Source organism: Mandrillus leucophaeus, unplaced genomic scaffold, assembly GCF_000951045.1.
Source record: "Mandrillus leucophaeus isolate KB7577 unplaced genomic scaffold, Mleu.le_1.0 Scaffold561, whole genome shotgun sequence".
Classification (NCBI taxonomy): domain Eukaryota; kingdom Metazoa; phylum Chordata; class Mammalia; order Primates; family Cercopithecidae; genus Mandrillus; species Mandrillus leucophaeus.
The window spans coordinates 1493472-1501453 of record NW_012106042.1 but is presented as its reverse complement, the minus strand read 5'-3'; the positions used below and the strand labels follow the sequence as shown (position 1 = coordinate 1501453).

Below are 7982 nucleotides of genomic sequence, written 5' to 3'. Positions count from 1 at the left end.
CCTTCGATGTCAAGTAATTCAAGGTTTAAAATAGAGCCCTCTAATTTTGTAAATACATGATTTAGTAGGAAAGGTATTTGTCATTTGGGTAAAAGACTATTACAGATGTTCATTGTGTTTTGAATTTTTTTGTGTGTGTTTTGTTGCTATGAAAACATCTTTATTGACAATGACCGCAGAGAGCAGTAGCAGATCCTTTTTTCATTTTGGATTGGTTTTGTTACTAAAGGATGTTTGCTCCACTTCAAAACTGATGATGTATTATACTCTGCATCTGAACTGACAAGGAATGGACTCTTCAGCTCTGACAGGCAAGTGAGAAACCATTGGCTGACAGGATCAACAAAGAGACCAAGACAAAAACAAAACAAAACAAAACCACAGGAGTGGAGCTTAAAAATATATTTGTTTGGAACCCAGTCTCAGTAATGTCTTCATTTTATAATAGGAACTCAACTCTTAAGGTTGCTACTCTTTTTTTCTTCCATAGTATATTATATCTATCTTTGCTGAAATAATGGCAAAGGGATGCTGGAATGAATGCCAGAATGGTGAGGGAACTTGAGGAGTCATTGACGAGAGTCGTTTTCCAACTAAAGTAATAACAAAATGTAGGCTTCAGGGAAAAAAGATACTTGAAAAGTTTAGATGAGCTTTTTAAACCTAGAGTAGGTAATTAGCAATGACTTTTTATTGCCTTTATTTCCTGGCAAGCACCTGTAATCCCAGTTACGTCGGAGGCTGAGGCAGGAGAATCCCTTGAACCGGAGATCATGCCACTGCACTCCAGCCTGGGTGACAGAATGAGACTCTGTCTCAAAAATAAAAAAAAAGGTGTTCTTTGTTTTTATTAATTCAAAATTTCCTAAACTATAAATTTTTAAAACTTCATAATTGAGTGTTATATGTTCTACATGACTGTATTCAAGAATAATTTAGGAAAACATTATTGAGATTTGTTAAAGCTTAATTTGGGTAAGCTGGGCATAGTGACATGTACCTGTAATCCCAACCACTCTGGAGGCCGACGCAGGAGGATTGCTTGAGGAACCCAGGAGTTCAAGCACAGCCTGGGCAACACAGCAAAACTCCATCTCTTAAAAAAAAAGTTTAATATGGGTAGATATATTCAATATCTATCCCCTAAAGGCAACATAAATATTTTGGCTCCTTATGACAAGGATTTCTGCATCAAATCTACTTGTCTTCATTGCTAAAATAATACATTAGAATCATTCTGTTCTATACAATCACCATAGACTTACAACTAAAAACACAGCTTTATCGTTTACTAAATATTTACTTTTGGAAACAAAATGAAAGGTGGAAACCTCACTCCTCAAAGCTTGGCTACTACCACACCTCAATTCAAAGGACCAATTGTGTCCTGACCCACAGGGAAGAAGAGGGCACTGTAGGACTCAGGCAGGAATTGTAATATTCATGGAAGAGAAAGAAGACTTCATGTTATGAAGTAGAAAGAAGGAGGCAGACCTTATATTTGAAAAGGTTCAGAGGATGTCACCCAAAAATATGCCACTCCGGCCTAAGGATTATTTGAGTCAAAGGCAATTAAACAAAACAAAACAAGAAGACACGAGAAAAACTCTCTGTATCCCGCCCCCTCTATCAGGAAGAGCAGGATGATTCTATGTCACTAGAAACAGCTATAAAGTCTACCAGCCCAAGAAAGGCACCAGAGGAATCTATATAACATATATAACAAACCTACTAACTAGACTTCATCTTCCATTTTTCTTCTTTCTTTTTCTCTTTCTCTTTCTTTCTTTTTCTTTCTTTCTTTCAACAGAGTCTCACTTTGTTACCCAGACTGGGGTACGGTGGCATGATCTTGGCTCACTGCAACCTCTGCCTTCCAGACTCAAGCAATTCTCCCACCTCATCCTCCAGAGTAGCTGGTATACAGGCATACCCCACCATGCCCAGCTAATATTTTGTGCTTTTAGTAGAGATACAGTTTTACCATGTTGGCTGAAGTGGTCTTAAACTGCTGACCTCAGGTGATCCATCCGCCTCGGCCTCTCGAAGTGCTGGGATTACAGGCATGAGACACCGCGCTCAGCATCTTCCATTATACTTTTCCCAAAAACTTACCCTCCCACAATTTGCTGCCCCTAGAAGCCCAAAGTTCCTTTCCTTTGTCCTGACATTTCTCAACGTATTTATTATTCCTTGTTCAGATTGTTATATAACCCTAAGGTCTAACCACTCATTTGAGTTATACATTAGTAACAGTTCCCATTCTTATGTATTATGCCTATGTTAATACACTTCTGTTTGTTTTTCTCTTGTTTAATCCATCTTTTATCAGACTAAATTGCAGAGCTCCAGCCAATAGATCTAAGATGGGTGGAGAAACACAGAATTTTTTCTTCCCCTATGTAATCATAAATTTATAAGCTTCAAAAATGGGATTTGAAATGCATGCTGAGAATATGCATTTAAAAGAAGTTTCATTTTTGGTTTTTGTGCAGCAAAATATTAAGGATCTCTCATTTATTAAACTCCTAACAATTTTCCTCTAACCTGTGGGTTTTATGAAGCATTTCTCCATCTAATATTGTCTGTCTTCTTTATCATTAACCTAGGGTAAAGCTCAAGAGTTTATGTTTGTCACTAATATTTTAATGTATTAATAATTTCAAAAATAAAACTGTGCCTTACATGCTAAATATTAGTTTAATAGAAAGAGATGTAAAATAAATAGTTTCTATATGAATAAATTGGAACTAATGTAGACTATTACAGAAGTTTTTATTGAATATTACATCCTGCTTATTAATGTGTTGAATCAATATATGTAGCCAGAAAAATGAAGAAAAGAGATTACATTCAAAATATCAAAATGTCAAAAATATTTGCTTTCTGTTTCTGTGAGCTCTTCCTCTCCTTCCCATTACTGGAAGGAGTTAAATGTCTCTAATGTGTGACTTTCACACTACTGAGAAGAAACACCACTGATGAGGTTTTAGACTACATATCCTTGCAGATATGTTTCCATGTATTCATAAGTGGGTATGTAGACATTCTTTATATAGACATAGGGATATTTTTCTATATGTTTAGGCTTTTTGAATTTATTGTTGACATTATTTGATGTCAATACCCTAGAGATTTAGGTGACTATTTTTAATGACTAAACATATGGAGGTACAATAAATTATTTAACCAGATCTTTCTTAATAGATGTTTATGGAATTTCATCCTTTTTTTGTATTGAGAATAATTAGTGAACTTACTTTACCTAATTTGCAATAATTACCTAAATACTTTCTTACAATAAATTGTAAATAAATTGGGATTAAAAAGATAGATAGATTTTAAAAAGTGTTTGTACTTTTTAGAAACCAAGTGTGTACCTTTAAATTGTCTTCCAGAAAATCCACACCAATTTCTACCTTTACTATTAATGAGGAGACTTTGTTTGCACATACTTTCGGCATCACTGAAATTTATACATCTTTTTATTTCTCCTAGCAAATTTCTCCCTAGAAGTCTGGAAAAGCAGAAAGAGAAGAATGAAGAAATGTCTACAAAACTGCTCCTGTCCTTCAGACTACATAGGACCAAACTCTTGCCTTTCATCAGTTTTCAGTTTGTACATTAATATATCCTGGTGAAGTTCCTCAACCATTTCTGCAACATTCAATTTTAATTTATATTTGCCCACATTCTTTCATCTGTGATTTGGACACATGCAGGCTATTGAATATAATGGATACAAATCTCTCACTGATTCCTTTGAGCTATTTCATAGTTCTGCTTTCACAGGCAGGAAACAGTCAAGAAATAATGATTCAGTTATTTCTTAAATATTTCACAATTCTACATTGAATAAAGAAAATGTGAATTCCTGGAAGTTATGGTATTTGTGAAATATTTAATGTCAGTTCCCATGAAAAACGTTGACACATCAACAAGCCCAAGTCTCTTAGAATTTCATTCTGCAAGTTCACCAAATTCCCAAATTATCGGGGGACCCCACACCCGATATTCAACATGGGTTCTTTTCTATTTCCCTAAGTGTCTCGGCTGGTCTGAGAAATAAAGGGAAAGAGTACAAGAGAGAGAAATTTTAAAGCTGGGTGTCCAGGGGAGACATTGCATCTCGGCAGGTTCCGTGATGCTCCCCGAGCCATAAAACCAGCAAGTTTTTATTAGTGATTTTCAAAAGGGGAGGGAGTGCACGAATAGGGTGTGGGTCACAGAGATCACATACTTCACAAGGTAATAAAGTATCACAAAGCAAATGAAGGCAGGGCGAGATCACAGGACCACAGGCTGGGGCGAAATTAAAATTGCCAATGAAGTTTCGGGCATGCATTGTCATTGATAACATCTTATCAGGAGAAAGGGTTTGAGAGCAGACAACCTGTCTGAGTAAAATTTATGAGGCGGGAATTTCCTTGTCCCAATAAGCCTGGGAGCACTACAGGGGACTGGGACTTATTTCATCCCTTTGGCTTCGACCATAAAAGACAGCCGCCTCCAAGGGGACTGTTCATAGGCCTACCCTCAGGGGCACATTCTCTTTCTCAGGGATGTTCCTTGCTGAGAAAAAGAATTCAGTGATAGTTCTCCTATTTGCTTTTGAAAGAAGAGAAATATGGCTCTGTTCTATCCGGCTCACCGGCAGTCAAAGTCCAAGGCCATCTCCCTTGTTCCCGGAACATTGCTGTTATCCTGTTCCTTTTTCAAGGTGCCCAGATTTCATATTGTTCAAGCACATATGCTCTACAAACAATTTGAGCAGTTAATGCAATCATCACAAGGTCCTGAGGCAACATACATCCTCCTCAGCTTACAAAGATGACAGGACTAAGAGATTAAAGTAAAGACAGGCATAGGAAATCACAAGGGTATTGATTGGGGAAGTGATGAGTGTCCATGAAATCTTCACAATTTATGTTCAGATATTGCAGTAAAGACAGGCGTAAGAAATTATAAAAGTATTAATTTGGGGAACTAATAAATGTCCATGAAATCTTCACAATTTATGTTCTTCTGCCACAGCTTTAGCTGGTCCCTCCATTCGGGGTCCCTGACTTCCTGCAACACCAAATGGGGTTTGAGCATCATCATGTGAGTTGCAGGGAACTTTAGCAGGACAGTTATAAAACTATTCTATAATAAAGTTTAACTGCTGACTAAAATGGCAGCTATGTTTTTCAGTTTGGAAGATCAGTAAAGGGGAGACTTGGTGGATACAATCTTGCTTATCTCTCTATCTGGATTGTGAATGTGAAAGGATATTACTAAAATCAAAAGCGTAAAAAGCCAATATGATGTGCCACCTTGAATTTGTTTACTTACTGAATCATAGTGATGGATTTCCTAATGTTGAACCACGAGATGCCACAGATTTTAAGATATAGAGAAAAATATGAATTACTAAAATGATATGACTGGAATAGATTTAAATTTTAAGAACTTATTGCTAAACAGAAGAAATCATTATCTCAAAAATGTTAGCCAGGATATGAAACACTGAAAATCTCAAACCATTGCTGTAAACCCAAGTGTTGGGTACTGTGGAGATGGAGAGTTTGCTCAGGATGGAGGACCAGGGGCCAGTGGAAATGTCTCCTTCTTAAAGGGGTGGGAGGAATGGCAAATAAAATACTTGAGTGGTTAGACTTACTTATTAATTTTTATGTGTTAATAAAGACACATAAATTATGTATGATTCTTAGAATAGTTTATATTGTTAGAATAAGTTTATAGTTAGGGCTATAGGGAATCATAAAATAACATTAATTCAAAAACCAGGATGAGGGGATAAAAGAGAAATAACAGGACTAGCAAAAAGCTTAATATTATTAGCAAGAATATAAAGAGAGGTAAAAATCAAAAAAGGAATAAATAGTAAATAGCAAATAAAATGAGAAAAACACCAAAATATTAATCTTCACACTGAATTCAAATGACCAAATTTTCCTGTTATGAAACAAGGAATATCAAATTAGATTTTTAAAAAATACAGGCATGTGCTGTCTATAAGAAACACACTTGAAAAATGAAGGCAAATGTTGAAAAGTAAAGAATGTGCAGAATCATAAAGTCAAATCCAAATTTTAAAAAGTAAGGAGGACTGACAATATCAATATATATAAAATGAATACAAATTTATAAAATATGCATGATAAAAGCTGTAGTTCAAGGAGTTGATAACTCACCAGGAACATGCATCAAATATACATATATAAAAAATCCTCTGGAAACAAAAGTAATGTAACCAAGTGAGGATGCAATGCATTAGTAATGGAATCAGCAGACCCCTTTTCAAATATTTAAACACGTATATTTTTAAGTATTAGTATTCCACTAACAGAGAATATGTTATTTTCTCATATTATCAGACCATATACACTTGAGAATCATGTGCTGTACCTCAGAGGCCCACAGAAATCATTTTCTCCGGTACAGCATATAAAAGTAGGAATCAACAACAAAATCATGAATAAAAAAACCAAAACCACTCTTCTTAACAACCACTAGATCAAAGTAGAAATCAGATAACTATTAATGGCAAATTACCTTGCAATTAATTTTATGAGCACTTTACTTCAAATATGGAGTTATGGCCTTGAAATTCTTACATAAACACCAAAAAAAGCCTGAAATTTAGCAATTAAGAATTCAACTTACAGAAGCAGGAGGGGACCAAATTCTATTATTCTAAGAGCTGAGCTATTTTAGGCTTCTGACTTATCTAGTATATTTAAGGTCACACTACACAGAAATCATGGGGAGGCCTGGCAAGGATTCAGGTTTATTTTTGACAATTTCCGTGTCATAGGCAGGAGCATTAATCAGGCAGCTCTTGCTCTGTGGGGCTCATGGGTAGATTCTCAGTCAGGAATGCAGAAGAAGGTAGAAACTATTAGGCATCAGTCTACCACATTGGCTGCTCATGAACAACTAGGAGCATCAGCCTCCTTCTTGGTTCTTCTCAAGGCTTCCTGCAAGCCTTGCAGGTGGGTAGGAAGGGATCTGAAAAAGCATCTTCACCCAAGAGTGGAGTTCCAGGCCCAGTGATTCTCAGCAAGCTGCTGGCTCTCATTTTGGGCAGTAACGACCAAGGTGTAGGTTACACCTTGCCAAAGCCCACCAGGAGCCAGTCCAGTCCCACTTTACTGGCCAGATCACAGCCTGGTTTGTCCTTCTCCTTCATCCCCATAAAAGGGTCACCTTCTCCCAATTTGCACAGAGGTGCAGCAGGGCCATAAATAGAATGGGGATGGGGATAGTCAAAGACTGTGGGTCGTAAGCCATTTCCTTTCTGGGCCCAGGTGGGAGCTTAGGGAAGCCATCCAGATGATGCAATGATGAGCTGAGGCAATGGTTGGGGGTCTGATATGTCTTTCCACATGAAGGTGGGAATAGAAGGAACATATGTCTTCTAGAGAGTTAGATGCTAGGAAACCACAAAAGCAAGGTGTTAACACTCCCTCCTGTTCTCCCCCTTGCTCTCCCTGAAGCAAGAACACAGTCTTTATAGGTCATGATGCTGTGCCAGGAAGGTGTGAATCCAAGCTCCACCATCTGAGCTGCATCTCTGAGAACCCTTGGCCTCCAGCCACAGAAGGGATAGAGCTGCCCTCTTTTTGAGCATGGCTTGTATCAAATGTGGCCTAAGCATGTGCCAGGTACCCAAAAACAGGATGGAGCCCTAACGTGGGCCTGAAACCTCCTTTCACTTCCCTCTACCTCAAGGGCTGCTCACACCCTGTTCATCCTCCATTGATTTAAAAAGTTGACTTTGAAGAAGCACAAGGATTTCCCATTACTTTGAAGCCCTATGCAAGCTTGTCTAACCTGTGGCCTGTGGATCGCAGGGAGACCGGGATGGCTTTTAATGTGTCCCAACACAAACTGATAAGCTTTCTTAAAATATTATGAGATTTTTTTTGTGTGATTTTATTTTTAGGTCAACAGTTATTATTAGTGTTAGTGTATTT

At 37.4% G+C, this 7982-nt stretch overlaps 1 long non-coding RNA gene across 1 annotated transcript; it reads left to right on the top strand.

The window, feature by feature from the left end:
• The first annotated feature begins 253 nt into the window (after positions 1-253).
• LOC105552533 lies at positions 254-3880 on the top strand. The gene is made up of 2 exons (XR_001008025.1): positions 254-311; positions 3499-3880. It is a non-coding gene; the product is annotated as an uncharacterized LOC105552533 (long non-coding RNA).
• Positions 3881-7982: the final 4102 nt, after the last annotated feature.